This window comes from Prionailurus bengalensis, chromosome D1 (genome assembly GCF_016509475.1).
Source record: "Prionailurus bengalensis isolate Pbe53 chromosome D1, Fcat_Pben_1.1_paternal_pri, whole genome shotgun sequence".
In the NCBI taxonomy this organism is placed as follows: Eukaryota; Metazoa; Chordata; class Mammalia; order Carnivora; family Felidae; genus Prionailurus; species Prionailurus bengalensis.
Window position 1 is genome coordinate 50,864,852 of NC_057346.1, and position 18,468 is coordinate 50,883,319.

An 18,468-nucleotide genomic window follows, 5' to 3' on the forward strand; every position below is an offset into this window, starting at 1 on the left:
GTGTGACTGACCCAGTTTCTGTGAATTCTCACCAGCATTTGGTGTTGTTACTATTTTTTTACTTTATCTCTTCTGGTAAGCGATTAGTGATGTTTCATTGTGGTTTTAATTTGCATGTCTCTAACGGCTAACGATGTTGAACATCATCGCATGTGCTTTTTTTGCCATCTGTATATCATCTTTGAGGAAATACCTGTTTGTGTCCTTTTCTCCTTTTTGGATTGTATTATTTGTTTATTATAGACTTCTGAGAGTATTTTTTATGTGTATATTCTAGATACTAGAACGTTGCCAAATTTTTGCTTTGCAAATATTTTCTCCCATTGCATAATTCACCTTTTAATCTTCTTAACAGTGTCTTTCATATAACAAAAGTTTTAATTAAATGTTGATGAAATCATATTTATCAGTTTCCCTTTCATTATTCATGCTTTATATGTCAAGTCTAAGAAGTCTTTGCCTAGCCCTGGATTATGAATATTTTCTCATGGTTTCTTTTTTTTTCCCTAAAAGTTTTATAGTTTTATATTCCATATTTAAGTCTGTGTTCTATTTTGATTTTTTTTTTTTTTTTTGGAGAGACAGAGAGAAGCAGGGTAGAGGGGCAGAGGGAGAAAGAGAGAGAGAGAGAGCAAGAGAGAATCTTTAAGCAGGCTACACACTCAGTATAGAGCCCAAAGTGGGGCTCTATCCCACAACACTGGGATCATGACCTGAGCTGAAAGCAAGAGTCAGATGCTCAACATACTGAGCCACGCAGGCACCCCTTGAGTTAATTTTTATGTAAGCTTTGAGATGTAGGTTGCAGCTCCTTTTTTTTTCTTTTTAACATTCTGTACATCCAAATTTCTATGTATGTCCAAATGTACACCATTTTTTGAAAAGGTTCCTATCTCCATTGAATTGCTTTTGTGTTTTTGTCAAAATCATTTGTGGACGAACAGGAAACAGAGCAGGACTGAGGATGTAAAAACCCAAGTATCTCTTGGGCCCTCCAGGATCCCTATTTCCAACCCCTGCCCCTAAGAGGTATGAAGTAGAGCAAGGTCCACAGGCAAGAAACAGCAGCAGGAGCCAGAGAAACCTTCAAGAGCAAGTACCCCTTCAGCAAGAATCTGTAGACTTGAGTCTTAAGAGAGCAAAATGTACAGGTGTGGTTCAAGACCTACTGGGCCAGATCCTCTAGGCAGTAGCCACAGCAATGACTCCAGAGGCAGTAAGGCAAGCTGGAGAGTCCATGGTGCATCAATCATATGCCCAGGAGACTGTCTCTGAGCAACTGTTTTAGCAGGGAGGGGCAAGAGAGGACCTATTTCTAGAGTCCCCTCCATATCCAGCTCTTTGGGAATCTTCCCAGCAGCAGGGCCCACAGGCCTCAGCCAGGGCCAGGCCTGAGGAGAATTCCCAGCCCCAATCTGTCCCTAGGACATCTATGCCTTGGACTTCTTGCTAGGCCCTGTGTTATTCCCTGACTTCACAGAACTCCTCTGTAAAGACCCCTTCAGGGAGTCCTCCACGGTACCTGTGATGCCTGGGATTCAAGAGAAGGATGGCTTTGTGGACAAGAACTACACCAGCCCCAGGATGTCACTAAATTTATAGGGGAGCCTGTGCTTATAAGCATTGGGTGGGTGCTGATGCAGAGATTACTCTTCAGCAGCGTGACTGCACCACCATTTATTTATTCAACCAGCTGGTGGTAGGCATTGGGTATTTTTACTATGCAGCCAACATAAATTACTGCTGTGAATGCCCCACCCCCCCCCCCCTTTTGGGACCCACATGGTCATTTCTGTTGTTTCTTGGGAAAAGTAATAGAAATGTTGCTCATGTCATATGTTTAGCTTTAGCAGATGCTGCCTAAACACTTCCTAGAGGGAGTTGACTAGCTTTGTTAGCCCAGCACTGCGTTGGTATGCTTCACTGACATTTCGGATTGTGAGACTTTTTAAAAAAAATATGTATTTATTTTGAGAGAGAGAGAGAGAGAGAGAGAGAGAGAGAGAGAGAGAGAGAGTGTGTGTGTGTGTGTGTGTGTGTGTGTGTGTCCCAAGCAGGCTCTGCTGTTAGCACAGAGCCTGATGTGGGGCTCTAACTCATGAACTGAGAGATTATGACCTGAGCAGAAATCAGGAGCTGGACACTCAACTGAATGAACAACCCAGGCACCCCAGGATTGTGAGACTTTTTTTTAAAGTTTATTATTTATTTTGAGAGAGGGGAGGGGCAGAGAGAAGGAGAGGGAGAGAGAGAATCTCCAGTAGGCTCCATGCTGTCAACACAGAGCCTGACATGGGGCTCAACCTTAACTGTGAGATCATGACCTGAGCTGAAATCAAGAGTTGGACATTTAACTGACTGAGCCACCCAGGTCCCTAGGATTGTGAGACTTTAATGTTTGCTGCTATGCTACCTTGCACCTTTGTTGTGATTTTAATATTAATTTCTCTGATGATTGTGAGGTTGAGTAATTTTTACATGTAATTGGACACTAGGAAACTTCCTAAAAAGCCCATTTTTCGAGTTGATTTTTTACAAATACTTATGCTTTCTTAATATATAATTCTCTTGGTAATTAACATGTTTCAGACATCTTCTGTTATGTGGCTTGTCTTTTTACTTCTGGGGTGTTTTGGGGTGTTTGAGGAAGTTTTAATGTTATTTATTTTACCATTTTCTCTCTGTGTGTACCATTAAAAAATACAGTCACTGGTAGGATGCTACTTTAGTTTAGTTTAATTTAGTTATCTTTAAATATATATAAATACAAAAATATTTTTGCATTTAGCAAAGTAGAAGACTGTGACAATTATGAGTAGTACAGTTTGTACATTAATCTGTTTTTCTTTTACTTTTCTGCTGTCTTGTAAACCCTTCACATTTCCAAGGTCTTGAAAATCCGCTGCCCAATTATCTTCTAAAAGCCTTATTTTACTTGTTATGTTTAGTCATTAAAGGAATTCCCCTGATTATTGTTTGCAATGTGAGGTAGGGATTTAATTTCTTTTTCTTTTCTTATAGATACCTAATGTTTTCTGTCATTTGTAAAGATTGTACTTTCTCCACTACTTCACAGTGCTACCTCTATTGTTTATCATGGTTTCGTTAATGTACAGTGTGCTTCTGGACACTATACTCTATGCTAATAGAATATATACATATCTTATATATGAGGCCGAGGGAAACCTAGTTATCTCACTACCATGCTGCTAGTTCCCAAGGTTTCTATCTAATCTTCCTCCTTCTCTTTACTTTTCGGAATCTTCATATGTTTGTTTTATATAGAATCCTGGAGTCTTTTTTTTATTGTACTTAATGGGATATGGGAAAAGTATGTATATTTCATTTGCAGAAGTTCAGCAAGTTTTTTTTTTTGTGGTGATAATAAATGAACAAATTAGACATCTGCTGGTTATTGGGAACCAGGGTAACCAGTAAGGCAAAAGGGATATACAAATATAGAATAGGGGAGGATACAAAACAGTGCTCTAGGGAGGGATTAGAACTGGTAGTATTGATGTAAACTCATGCCTGTTTTTTTTTTTTGAAATATTGCCACATTCGTGTTCATGCATGTATTTGTGCTCATATGTATATATGTATATACATGTGCCTATGTTTATGTGCACGTATACTTTCTAGCTTTGCCTCTGTAAAAGCCAAGAAGCAAATAACATCTGTATCTCACCTAGAAATGAACATGCTTCGTGTACAGATTGTTATTTCTAACACCATTCCTCCCTTTAAATAAATAAAAACAAAAAAGAATAGAAAAAATAAAAACTCAACAAAAGAATTGCTGATTCCAAGGCTAGAGTAAGGTATGCTGATGATGATCTTGGAACATCTTATCTTTCTGGAAAGCTAAAAATTTTAAATTAATAAGTTCTAAAAAATGACGTGGCATGTAATAATGACATTGGAACCAGGTAGAAAGGGCTTCCACTGAGCAATTTGGGAGCATTAAAAGAAATAAGTACAGTAATGAATTACAGATAATTGGAAAAAAATAGGACTCCATGAATCCTTTCCGATAGAGAAAAACATAGAGACAGAGAGAGAGACAGAGAGACAGACAGCAGAGAAGGAGATCTCTTGCTAATAGTAGAATACTTAGTATGTTATGGACATGGAGAGTATTGGAGTCAGAAAATTATTGTTTTGTAACCATTATATCATCAATGGGTGTTAATACAAGGGGAAATATGGATGAAACATATGGGCATGACCTTAAAGGGTTTTTCCACAAATGGCTTAATGATTACGAGGGGGGAAACAATAATGAGAGAGTGTATAACTAGGAAAAAAACATGATTGGCTGATTAAAATTTACAGAACCAGTGAGGGGCAGACAGACCTCTATGCCTTCAGAGATGATACTCTGAGAAGAGCACATCAATTATGCAATATTACAACTGAGAATGTATAACCTGAATCTAATCATTAGGAAACATAAGACAAATGTAAAATTGGAAATGATCTATTAAGGAAAAAAAAAAAAGAAGGAAATGCATTCCTCAAAAAAATGTCATGAAAACAAAAGAACAGCTATGGGACTTCCAGGTTAAAGGAGGCCAAAAAGATATGAGAGATAAATGCAATAGCTGACTCTAGATTGGCTATTCTCCTAGAGGAAAAAATGCTACAAAGGACATTAATGGTTCAAGTGACAAATTGGAAAATGGACAATAGATTTGATTAAGCTTTTGTTAGTGTTAAATTTACTGAAGTTGATAAAAGCACTTGATTATATATTTTACTCTTGTAAAATGTACTTTGAAAAAACTAGCAAGGGGACATGATATAAATACATTATCCTCAAATGGCTCAAATCTTTCTTTCTGTTGCTAGATCAAATGATAAAGCAGGTTAACCAAATGTTAGTAATAAATAAATCTAAGTAAAGGGCATGCAAGTGTTTTGTATTATTCTTATTTTTATAACTATTCTATATATTTAAAGTTATTATCAAATAAAGAGGTTTTAAATATTAAATGTTTAACATAGTTGCCTAACTTAATACAAACGAGCCCTGAAAAGATTGTTAGCCATTAACTTTCCTGTCCTTTGTCTTGTGGTCCTGATCTGCAAAATGGGGATAATACTATGATCTACTTCATGATTTGCTGTGAGGATTAAAAATAATGATAAATGCAAGATGCCTAGAAAGTGCCTGGCAAGTTGTAACTATTAGTAACAAGCAGTAACTATTAGTTTCCATTATGTGATTCTCCTGGCTGCTGCTGCTGGTGGTCTTTACATGATCATTATTGTAAACATGCCCAGGGATCCAAGGACTCCATGACAGATCTCAGACTGACACCAAGTATCTTGATTCTTCTGTTCTTTTCCACTGTATTGCATTTCTTGATTTGAGTTTGATCTCACATTGTTAGTGGCAGAGCTTAGTTTGAGGGAAGATAATTTTAATCTTAATGTTGTAGCCTTTTTGCAGAGACAGAATAAACAATATAAGGTTAATGGCAAGTTCTCTTCTGGCTTTTCTGATGGATCAGTTCTAGAATGTAAAATCGTAAGGAATGGCACACACCAATGAAACACTGTATCAGTTAGGGTATAGACCCTGAAAAGACTCATTTGTGCCTCAAAGAGGCTTACACATTCTTTGTGTCAATAAAAAAAAAAATCTATAGCTTGTGGTTAACCCTTCATACTTTACAGAGCATATTCTTGTGCACTTTAAATGACTCACTCATAGCCGTGGGTCTTCCTCAATCTTGCCATTGGATTAATGTTTAAAGGAAATTGAGATTGCATTTGAACTCAGATTTTGCCTCTAGCCCCAAACATTTCTGCTATAACACAGAATCCCTGATTTTAAAGTAGTCATTAGTTTAAACCATCATAATTCGATTGTTATAAATAAGTCTGCATCTGCAGCTCTCTGTGGAATTAATGTTTTGAATTGCCTTCTAGGTAAGAGCCTATCTTGCCTAGGAAAACAACCTGAAAAGTTTTAACTTCGGGATTCATCAATTAGACTTTGTGCTCAAGACATAGGGGTTTAAAGGGAAAAAAAAATCAATTCTAGCTATAAAATGTTGAGTAGAGATACGTTTTTTTTTTTCTTTTAATCTTGTGCGTATGCGGGAGGCAGTTGTCTCTATCCAAGGCTGATCACATCTCTATTTGATTGATTGTTAAATCTATTGATGAGTGAGCTGTACGGCCAGAATCCCCAGCAGCAAGGTCAGCGGACTGATTCCTCAAGCGGGGACGCTGGGGTCTGTGCGGAGGAACCTCCTCCCCGCAGGAGCATTTTGAGTATGCAGAACACATCGGCTCAGCCTGGGGCCGGCACTTTAGTGCACACACACGCACACGCTCACGCATACGCGCGCACCCCAGCGCTTATCCCTCAAGTGAGGCGGCGTTAGCAAGCGCAGCCCCAGCTCCCGGGCTGAGCTCCCGGCGGCGCTGCCTGATTCGCCAGCGGAGCCCCGAGCCGGGTTTCGAGGCACCCGGCCGGCAGCTGCCTCTTCCCCGGCCCCAGCAAGAGGGCTCCCTCTTCCCAAAGCCGGTCAGCCTGGGGAGGAGGGTGCTCCGAGAGGACGCCGACACCGCTTCCTGCTCCTCTCTCCCGCCGTGCCAGCTGCCTCACCGGCCACTTTCAGGTAGGCGCCAGCAGTTTTTTGGGAACCTTCCCTCTCGCCGCATTCACTTTAACGGCTGGAGACTTTTTCACCCTGGCAAGCAGGCCGAGGAGGGTTTGGTAGTTCGGCAGTGATTTCGTTCTGATTAAAGTTTCGACGCAGATGGTTAACTCTCCTCTCTCCTCGCCCTTATAAATATTCTGCAAATAGGAAACTCAGCTCCAGTTTGTGATTCATAGGCAACTCCACATTTAGCGCCTGTGTGGTTCCAACCTTTGGAGTTAGTGACAATTGTTATGTAACTCTGCATGTGTGATTTGGAGACCTTTAAATATGCTCTCCTTTGGCTGAGGAAAACCTACCTCCGACTCCTAAAATAAAAGCCAAGTGATCCAAACTCTTCCTCAGCATTTAACATGCAGTGATATGCAGACAAGAGGAAAGTTGCTGAATCACAGAAGTTTAATATTCATGCAAATCGCTGTATTTGTCAGAGAAAGCCAGGAAGCAAATGTCTTTTCATCTGTTTGGGCTCTTATGTATATCTGGAGAATGTGGATTTGAAGAGAAGTTTTGGGTTGAGAGAAGTCTGTTTTGGTAAGGGGGGTAAACTGATTAATTAACACGGTAAGGAATTGACTGGAGGGGATATCTTCTGCTAATAGGCGCTGGATTCCAGGATTGCATTTAGGGGGTTCTTACTATCAGATTTATCTTTGTGAAACTCCAAACAGACTATGGTTTGTTGATTTGAGTCTGCTTCCCTTAGTGACCTTAATCTGCACTTGTTGTCACCCCAAACATTTCTTAACTGTACCCCTTTTCCTGTCCACAATTCTCAGTAAAGGAAAATTATTGGAGAAACGTTTCAACAACTTGTTAAACATTTCCATCTCTTAATATTCATTTAAATCATTTCATGCATATTATCTCACAGGGAGTTTTATGAGAGAATAATAGCCATAATTTAGCCAGTTGGATTGAAATGAAATAATAAAGAAATATTACTTAGAAGGCATGCATCCCGTATGTAAGTCAGGTTAATGACTGAATTACCACTGACTTCAAAAGTGAGGTCTTATAAGAGTTTGTGATAATTTGCAAATTAATCAGACAATGTAGGTATTTGTGACTTTTTGCAGATAGCACTTTGTATTGTGCTGCACTTGTAAAACTTAATATGTCTTTCCATTATCCTTCTGGAAAGTGCCTCTAAGCCACAGTGTATCTTGAAGGTATGTCTGTCTTGACATGCATGACCTCAGTTCTGATGTGGGAACATGGCACGTAACTTTAGGCAGATCTAGCTTTATGCTTGAAAGTCAAGGCATCACCCGGGATCAAGAATTTTCAAGGTTGGCCAGCGAGGTATCTTCTCCACTGATAACTCCAGGGACCCCTTGAGCAAAAAAACCATGTGTGTGAGGCTATTTGCTGCCCCTTTGGAAGGTAGAAGAAAGAAAAAAGAGTTGCTTTCTTCACATGTCATTAATGTTTAATGCAACAGACCCCTCTGCAGTGCTCAACAAAGACTTTTAGCCCATGACAAATATTTAACGTAATATTTTCTGTCATTGCTTTTGGCTCCTACAAATATCTAAGATTTCTGCATAGGCTGCTATTAAAGTAATTTGGCAAAAAGATTCTACAGTTTGCTGTACTGTTACAATACCAAAAAAGCACAACTTTACTTTTTGTTACTCCACACTTTGCTTCATATTCAAACTTGGGATAAGCCTACTCATATTACTTTCTCCATGGTGCTGTGGCAGCTGATGACTTAGTCCAAGGAATTGATATTGCTCTTAGTAATATTAGGAGATCAGAAATAGCTGGGGAGATTGAGGACACATAACTTTTTTTTTTCATGTTGGGCGGGTGGTGTGTACTTTGAATGGAATCTTGGAGAGGGAGAGAACACACTCTCTGTTTTTATTTTTCTTTTGTCCGTAATGACTAATGCGGCAAGCAACATAAAACATCCAAAGATGTGATCTTAACCAGGCATTTTGTAGAGGTGAGAGGTAATCTAATTCATATGTTGAGCTAGCTTCTTATTCTTGTTTCCCCTTACTCCATCTCCTCTCTAATCTAGATTTGTGGGGCAGATGAAAAGTTAGCCAGTTGCTTGCACATTATGGATCTCCGGTCTGAGCTGTCTTTGCTGAGAGGGAATCAATTTCATTTTATTTGCAGCCAGAGGTGATGACTCCTCTGTCACCATGGTGGCTTCTAGTCACAAGCCTTCTTAATTTTGAAATAGTTTTATTCCTCCTCTGTGTCTGTATCTTTATTCCTTCTCTGTATTCCTTTCCTTGGTAGCTTGGTGAATTGATGTTTTGGGGGATTTTTTTAATAAAAGCAAAAAAGGGATACTATGGGTTCCATCAAAGAAGTAGGTTAATATTCAGTACTGTTAGATCATACACATTTAACTTCTCAGCTGTCAGTGGGATGAAGTTGATGGTGCAGTCCACAAGCAGTTCTATACATGCATGACAACTTTTACAGACCTATTCTGACCAAGGCAAAAGGAAGAGAAGAAAAAAACATATAGGCAGAATTTATAAGCTTTCACGAAATACAAAAGGTGCTGAATACTGAGAAAACCATGCAGTTACACTTACAAGCTGATTTTCCCCAAATTGCCTTGGATTATACACTAGCTCTAACAATGGCATATTGTATGCACCCTTCAGGGCTGCACTGAGTGATAGCTGTAAATTAGAATGAAGAGAAGAAAATGCTCTACAGTTTCAATATTGAAGAGAATTAGGATCCAGATGGTAAAGCTTTTTATAGCAATACATTGGATGGTATTACAAGTTTCTGTGGCTACTGCCCTATTACATTCCCTCTGCTAAAATGCAGTTTGGTGGAGGAACTGATTGCTAAGAGCAATCTTGCAAATCTAGAAAAGTGAACTTTCTCTACACGTTAAATTTCCCATCTTTGCTGGCTTATTTTTATTTCCCTAATCCTTAACTTTTCTCCCATTCTAAATCCAAATTCAGTCAAAAGTAGATAATGTGACTTGTTGTTGTTTGAATTTTTAAGGTGTTGCTTTCTTTTCTTTCTCTCACCCTTTCCCCCCATCCCCGGGTATCTCTTCCACATTATGAATGCATTTGAAGGTATATGAGACTGGGCATGGTTGCAGAATGATTATTAGACAGGTTTCCATCTGGCTTTCTAAATGTCTCTGGTCTAAGACCAACTCTTCTAATTCTCCTGTGTCTGTAAAGACAATTCTGATAATAACTTACGGGGGATTGCTCAGGTGTTCCTTTGTTCAAGATATTAGGTTTGCTTCGAAGTGATCATTTTTCTACTACCTGTACTTTCTAGGGAGAATCTTAATGCCTACAACCTCTGGGGCCACACTGGTGTTGTCTGCTGAGGCATAGATATAGAGAGTGAGCCACCTAGTGGTGATGAAGAGTAATTTTGATATTTTTCGCTGAGTCTTCCAAGGTGATGGAGCACTGCTAATTTTGTTATATTGCAAAGGGTTGTTGGTTTTGTGAAGCTCCCTTCAATGATATCTCTGCTTTTCAAATCAACATTTTAGTTACAAGTACAGATTTCATAACTTTATTCCTTATTTTTCTACCCTGATATGATGTCTTTTCCCTCAAATTTTTCCTTGTGTGTATTTGTTTTAAAAATGTTTGTTATTTTTCATGAACTTAATAATAAATATTTTATAGGTATGTTATAAATACTAATGTGTAAATATATGTAAAAAATTCATTAAAAAGCAATAAAATTACATGTTTCCCCAGGATATTTATACTGTATTTTGAATAGCTTATGTAAAATATAGTTCAGTATGCTTAGTTATGTTTGTATTTGAGGAAATATTTATATATCTATGAATGTAAACATGTGAAGAGAATGAGAGAAATAAATATAAATGTACAGGTAAAGGTATTCCTTTGTTCTATATCAAAGTAGAGTTAGTAGGTATCATTTCCTATGCCTTTTTAAGACTCTGTGTAATCTGTTATCAAAACTACAACAGCCCATGTCCTATTTCCTTATTTCTTTTCAATATAGCTCTCTCTTTCAGTACTTCAGATCAGTATTGGCATTGGAATAGGAGGCATAGCTATTGCCTGGAAACAACTCTTTGGAAGCTCAAAGGCCTTTGGGAATGGGGTTCTCTAAATATATAAGCAAGTGCGAAAGTACTGTGCAAATGAAGGACATGGTTACTCCAGATGGTTACTTCCAATTTAGAAGAATTGGGGGCAGGTAGGGGAGATCCAGTTAAACTAGGCCTTGTATTAATGACATTTTACTCTGATCAAAAAGAAAAACAAATTTGTGAAGGTGAATGGTAGGTAATTCGGTTAATTCTTTTATTCACTCTTTTATAATGGCACTATTTAGAGAAGGTTCTAGCCAGGATCAAGTGTATAGATTTGCATTCTTGGTCTTGAAGTCAGTTTCCTTCCAGGTAGCCCCGCCTTATCCATGCTGTTCTTCAACTGAAGTCATTTATGTGAGCACACAGCCAGTATAAACTAATAACTCTCTGTATACATTTAAAAAAAAATAGTAGAAAGACATGGCTTTGAAAGTTTTTCTTCCAAATAAGTTATTGATAGCTTGAAGTATGACTACAAACAGAAATTAATAATTCCTGATTCAATCTCAAGTTATTATATAATGCTCCACTTGTTTGAAACCTAAATGGTAAAAAGAAGCTCATAAATCTTATTCAATCTATTGTCCACGAAGTAGAATTATGTATAATAAAATCATTCTGTTGATCAAGGGCCAGCTTCCAGGTTATTGTGAAGAACTATAAAGAGATTATTTAAATACTTTTAATATAATGGGTTAGTAATCTGGAATATTCACACCTTTAGGAAATTCCCACTAAATCTTAAGTGTTCATGAAAATTAATAAAAAGTTTATAATCTGTCCATAAAATTTCATTTGAGATTTTTCCCATGTGCATCAGTGATGGGGAGTACAATTTTGATGGGAATTTAGTTTGATTTTCACAAGCCACATGTTTCTCTCCTTGTAAATCTCTAAGCTAGACCTCGAGATGTGCTACAGGATGCACACAGTATTATAATCATTCTAATATATTATTTCAAGATGATGGCTGGTAAGCAACACAATTATATTATTCACTCATAAAATATAGGGGGAAAAAGGAATAGAGCCCTTTATTTTGCGTGACTTTAGGGTATGAAGCATTGCAAAGAAAGCAACTTCCCATTTCTCTCAGTCTCTCTTTCCCTCCCTTCGTCCTTCCTTCTTTCTTTTTTCCCCTAGCAATCCAGTGTGCTGATTTAACCTCCCAGTATTCCATTTAAGTGTCTCAAAATCCCTAGTCAACATTCAGTGTCTGAATTGTGATACATTTGGTTAATTATTTTCCACAATGTCCTTTAAATGTATGTAAATTAGACTTTTGATGAACTGGAATATTTTACAGATTCTCTGCATAAATCACACCAGGTTAAAAAAAAATCGACCTGTCTAAGAAGCAGGATATTTTTGGACCTTCCTCATTTGCTTTAGAAACTGAGGACATCTCAGTGAGGCTGCCTTCAAGTATATGCCTTCAGGGTCAGGCAGCTTGAACACTTCTCAGAGCCACTTAGTCCGCAGTTTATTCCAGTCTTTAAAGGAAACTTATTATCTGCCTATTATGTGTCAGTTGAAGCTGTGAACGAGCAAGTGAGGCAATATAAACTCTCTTATTCTCTAGGCTTGTTTTCCAAGGTAATATTTATTTATGAATAATTTACATATTTGCTTTTATAATAACATTTGCTATTACTATCATTATTATTTAATTAGAAGCAATAATTTAGAAAACCGCCTCACTCTTCTGTGTACTCAGTAGTCCAAAATAAAGCACTTTTTAAAACATTTTTTTGATGTTTATTTAGTTTTGAGAGAGAGAGTGAGAGAGAGACAGATAGCACCAGTGGGGGAGTGGCAGAGAGTGAGGGAGACACAGAATCCAAAGCAGGCTCCAGGCTCTGAGCTGTCAGCACAGAGCCTGATGCAGGGTTTGAACCTACAGACCTGACCCAAGCCGAAGTTGGATGCTCACCTGACTGAGCCACCCCAGCACCCCCAAAATAAAGCAGTTTTAAGTGGTTATAAATAGTCTTACTGAATACTAAATAGGATAGTGCTTAATCATTCTAAATAAAATGTGTCATTTAGAACAACTCAATTGTGATATACCATGGGAACAGAGATTGTTAGACCATTTATTCATAGTACTTTTCAAATACCCAGCAGTGATGACTATATCATATATTCATAATTTTCTTCAATTATAGGCTGAAAGTTTCTAATCCATTATTCTTCATAACGAGTCAGCTGTTTCTTGTTTTGTTTTACCCTCCACTATTCTCGCTGTTTTTTGGAATCCCTTACTATTGTCCTTAAGTGTAACAACGATCAAAAAAAAAAAAATTCCAATACAAAAAGGACAATAATATGCCCAATGCTCCTTCATATTGTAGGAATTTTGCTTTGTACTGATTGGATATAAAATGGTTATCACAATCCAAATAACAAAAACCTAGTAACAGTCCTGACTTGCGGAAATTTTGTGTTAACAGCTTTTTTAGCAGGCTCAAGCATACCTACTACATGGTAAACTGGATATTCTCTTTGATTCAAAAGATCTGATATAGGGTACCTATGGAAGGACCAAGTCTCTAGCTCTGGACTTAAGAAATACAATTGCTCAGCTAAGGAGAACCAGGAAATGCCATACTACCTTACATACCTACCAATTTTGTATGTGTCTCTATCTTAAGATTCTAGGGGAGTGTCACCTTGCCCACAGGAATGAGAATTCCACATTGTCTTTCTTTCTGATTTCACTGAGCACGTGGCATCATTACCCTGGTCATCTTAGGCCACAGAGTTTACATTTGTAGTAAATGTGACTGATGTGTCTCAGCTCATCTGGACTATCGTTTTGGTTTCTGTTCAATTGGGTACATCCTTCAACTACAGCTTTGGGTAAAAAAGAAAACCTACTGAGAACATGAAAATGACACACTCTTCTACCTAGAGAGACAGATCAGCCACTCTCATTTACCTCCTAAAAAGGTATGGTGGTGAAAGAAAAGAACAGATTTAAATAACGATTGAAACCTTGCCTTTGTTAATATCTCTGAGAAAAATCACTTTTCAACATTTAAAATCCTTTCTGTATTTTCTCCCTTATAACTTACAGGCTAATAAGAATTAGAGTAACTTTCTCATGCATATAGCCATTTACTGAATCTGAAACTTTTGTGAACATTTGGTGTGTTGTGTCTCCTCTCCTGTATAGATTTCTTGAGGTTCAGAGCTATTCACATAGATCAGTGTTACCAAAATCTTTACAATGATAGACATTGCCTGACATGTTTTTTTTTTTCTTTAAATAATAACTTTCCTGTAACCTCCCATGGAGATTATTCTTATTCACCATTTCTGGCATGGTACACAAGAATTAGCATTTTTAGGTAGTAATTCTTAAACACAGTCACAGAAGACGGCAAACTTCTGTGCCATATATAAGGTATGGCATTTCTGGGTCTCCTTAGCTGAGTAACTTTATTTCTTAAGTCCTGAGCTAGAGACTTGGTCCTTTCATGGGTACCCTACATCAGATCTTTTGAATCAAAGAGAATATCCAGTTTACCATTTGGTAGCTATGCTTGAGCCTGCTAAGAAAGCTGTTAACACAAAATTTCCTCAAGTCAGGACTGTTAATAGGTTTCTGTTATTTGGATTGTCTTATTTGTGTGTTCCACTGTGCCTTGGACATAGTGGCACTTGGATTTTTTAAATCAACTAAATTTGACATTATCAGATCCTTCATACTGAAGCCTTTTTAAGTGTTGAATCTGATCTAACTCAATTAGTCAGCCTGCCCTGTGTCATCAATGAATTTAATAAATGTGTCTTCTACATCTTCTGCATATACATCTATGAGGTTGAACAGGGTAGAGTTCACCAACTTGCCAGGAAACCCCCTTTGTTTTGGCATTAAAGCGGTCATTCACAGTAATTGTCATCTGTGCTTGAGGTACAACGCTGGATCTAACTGTGCACCCTCTGTTCTACATGCTTTCCTTCTGTTGGTAAGGATCTATCTCAGTTGAGACTTCATCAAATCTTTACTGAAATTACTGTGTCTTACAATAACTCCTTAGCAAAAAGATTCAATTAAAAAAAAGTTTTGTTGACAAGAATTCTCATAAACTTATATAGGCTTCTGATAATCACTATATAGTATTGAAAAATTTTACAAGCTATGGATAATAATCCATTATAAAGTCTTGTGTGGTAGGTGATAAACTTACAAGTTCATTTTTCTTCATCACTAGTCTTTAGGAAATTCTTCTATTCTCTGGAATGTTTGAATAATTACCAAGAGCAGTTTTACTCTTACATCTGATGAACACCTTTGCTCAGGTATGTATTCTGTAGCTACAATCCTACCTCTTTTTGGTTTTAATCTTTGATGGCCTACATTTGTATTACCGTTTATAGTACAAATGAAGACTTTTGTTCTTGGAAGTAAAAATTCATTGGTTAATTTCACTTCTCTCAGTTTTTATTAAATACTATACCATTGGCCCAAGGCAGTTAGCCTGTCTCTTCACAATATTCTTGTTTTTATTGCAAACATACTTAGTTTATTTTATTATTTATTATTTCAGCATTTTAAAGGATCTCAGCTCTGTCTAGATTTTAGCACCAATGGAAAAAAAATATATGGGTAATTTTTTTCTTGTTTAAATGATTTTTTTTAATTCTGTGATCTCTATGAGTACTAAAAAATTGGACTTATCCCATCTATCCTAAGTCTTTCAAGCATTTGTCCTGGTATTTAGTTAAGACCACAGGATAAATAGCTTTAGAAAGTCTTGATATGAATACTGTGTTTGATGAATATATTATTTTATTAACATTTGGGGATGTCAGTAGTATGTCCTGTCCCCACCCCCAAAGCAGCTTTTGAGTTCAGCAAAGAAAGAATTCAGAGACAAACTCTGAAGTAAGTAAGAATTTAATAGCAGTTGAAGTGAAAGTACTCTCTCAAGATGGGAGAACAGGCAGGCCCAGAGGCAGCAAGTGCACTGAGGGTCAGGTTGTCTTCATTTTTTATGCTGTAAGAGTTATGGGTCATAGCTCGGGTGGTCTCTGACTCGGGTTGCCCCCAATCATCTAAGGGTCTTCCCCTACAGGTCGGGAGGGAGGGGTTGGGCCCCATATGGTCCTTATCAGAAGTGTCATGGCAGCCATCCCCCACAAAGAGTGTCAAAATCACAATGTAAATATATTTAATGAAGGTATAGGTTACTGTAGGGCAGTTGTTATAGAGAAGAGCTCATGTGTGTTCCTGGTGTTTTCCTGCTGTTTGAAACTTGTTTCTGCCCTTCTTCTCCTTCATCTTGTCTTTTAAAAAAAATTTTTAATGTATGTTTGTTTGTTTGTTTATTTATTTATTTATTTATTTATTTATTTATTTATTTATTTTGAGTGCGAGAGACAGAGTGAGGGTTGGGGAGGGGCAGAGAGAGAAGCAGGCTGCAGGCTCTGAGCCATCAGCACAGAGCTGGACGCAGGACTTGAGATCACAAACCGCCATTCGATCATGACCTGAGCTGAAGTCAGATGCTTAACCAACTAAGCCACCCAGGCTCCCTGTTTCTGCCCTTCTTAATGGTTGGAAAACTCCTGTTCCCTGCTCGTATCTGGCTAACTGCCTACTCTATCAGGAACATTGTATCATTGCTAGAGAAGTAAATTCCAAACTTGCTTCTTCTTTACATCTGACATTTTGCATTTGGGAGTGCATTTAAGAAGCCATTTTGAGATATAATCAGAATTGGTCAAAAAAACCCATTAAAAGTAGAAGTCATAATTACCCACAAAAGAATAAAAATCACAGTATATTGCCAATAGGTAAAATTAATTTTGTGAGTTTTTGTTTTAAATAAAATCATCTGAGGAAGAGGCAGCTGGTATTTAGATTAATTAAGAAAAACAACTAGAAACACTAGTTATGAATTATAGGATTCTAGAAAAATAAAGATAACATACAACAAGTGAATTTTATAGTCAGTGCTGTATATTGGGTTTTTTCTAAAAAAAATGTAATATTACTGTATTTCTCCTGGTGGCTGTTTCCTGGGGACAAGTGAGGAGGTGTTTTTTAGGCTGATGAATATTTGATTTGTTTTCAGTTATATTTTCAGTTTGCCATGGGGAGGGAAGACACAGAATGAGGGTAGTGGCAAAGGATTTTGAATAACTATTCCATAAACTTAGAGATTGGATGTATGACTATGTAAAAACAAACATTTTCTCTAAATCTGTCTGTTAGTATTTTTGTCTCAGACAACACAACTCAAAATAACATAGTAAAACTACGAGCTTAAAATTTTTTCATAAGCTGTGGGAAAGGTTTTATAAACTGGATTCATATTAAGTGTATATTTTTAGGGAATGTTAAAGGGCCACCAATATCCTGATTTTGGTGGCCTCAGACTACTTCTTTCCTCTAATCCTTCGGAGTCTTCATTTAGGGAAGGGAAAGAGAAACGGCACAGAAGGTTCTGTATGATTCCAACATACAGCCTATTGCACGTGAGTACAAGCTGAGCATTTGAGAGAAATGTCTTTTGCTTGCTTTCATTTTCGTGTCTCTAGGTTGTGCATAATTTAAATCTCTTGCTTGGCTAAACATTGAATAAAATAGGTGAGAGTTTAAAAAAATAACAAAAACTTAGAAATTGAATCTAAGATTGTGATTCAAGAACTCAGTCCATGAATTGTCTCTCTGCAGGAGTAGAGGGAATTGAGATCATGGTCAGATTCAGATGTATTATGGATGGTCAGAATAAAGTGCTCATACAACATTATGAGTCACAAGATGTGAAGTACTGAGCTGATGTGACATTTGAAAGGCAGCCTCAGAGAGGCAATGTGGGGAGTCTACAGGTTACTCATATGACTGTGTCATACAACTTTGATACTCAAGTTACTACTTTTTATTTAAAAAAAAAGATGCTTGCAAGATTAAAGGGTGCAGTGCCTCACCTTCACTTCGTCCCATTTTACGGTGTCTCTCCCTTTTCTCTCTTGCCATAGTTGCCATGCAAATTCCTGACCAGTCAAATGTGGTGGTGGTGACAGAGGTCAGCATAGGGACGCCAGTGTTTTTGATTGTTTAGTTTCAACTTTATCTTCATGTGGCAGATTCTGTGCTGAGCATCTCATGAGTGTTGTCTATTTTCACCTTCAAATCAATCCCATGAATTTGGGGCTGTGATTGCTCCCCTTTCAGAATGAGGAAATTGAGATCCTGGGAAGTTCCAAAAATGTCACAAAAATCCTAACCAGAAGACCTTAGCTTCATTGATAATTGGTAATAGTTCTAGGACCAGAGCGTAGCTATTCCTTTATCCTCTGATCTAGCCCCAGCTCATTAATGCTTAGTTCGTTAACTAAAGCTCATACTATAGCAAGTGCAGCTAAGTGAATGCATGCTTCTGAAGTACTTCTAGACTTTTTTCTTAGGGCCTATGAGAGGTAGTTGAGTATGGTGTTTGCAGCCTGGTTTATAGTATGCTTCTATGCACCAACTGAGTGATGGTAAGTAAGTTACTTAACCTCTGTGTATGTGTTAGTTTTCTGATTTGTAAAATGGGATAATAATGTTTTCCTCATGCAGTTAGAATGAGGATTAAATGTATTCATATGTGTATACAAAGCACTTAGAACAGTGCTTGACATATAGTGAGTGCTATCTAAGTGTTAGGTATAACTTTCTTGTTTCCATCTCCATAATGGGGGGAA

The 18,468-nt window shown here is 37.5% G+C and overlaps 1 long non-coding RNA gene across 1 annotated transcript in view; it reads left to right on the forward strand.

Moving 5' to 3' along the window:
- Positions 1-6,259: 6,259 nt before the first annotated feature.
- LOC122483280 overlaps positions 6,260-18,468 on the forward strand; it is a 758,009-nt gene continuing 745,800 nt past the window's right edge. The window contains exon 1 of the long non-coding RNA XR_006297374.1: positions 6,260-6,635. This is a non-coding gene — a long non-coding RNA (uncharacterized LOC122483280). The remainder of the gene's footprint in view (positions 6,636-18,468) is intronic.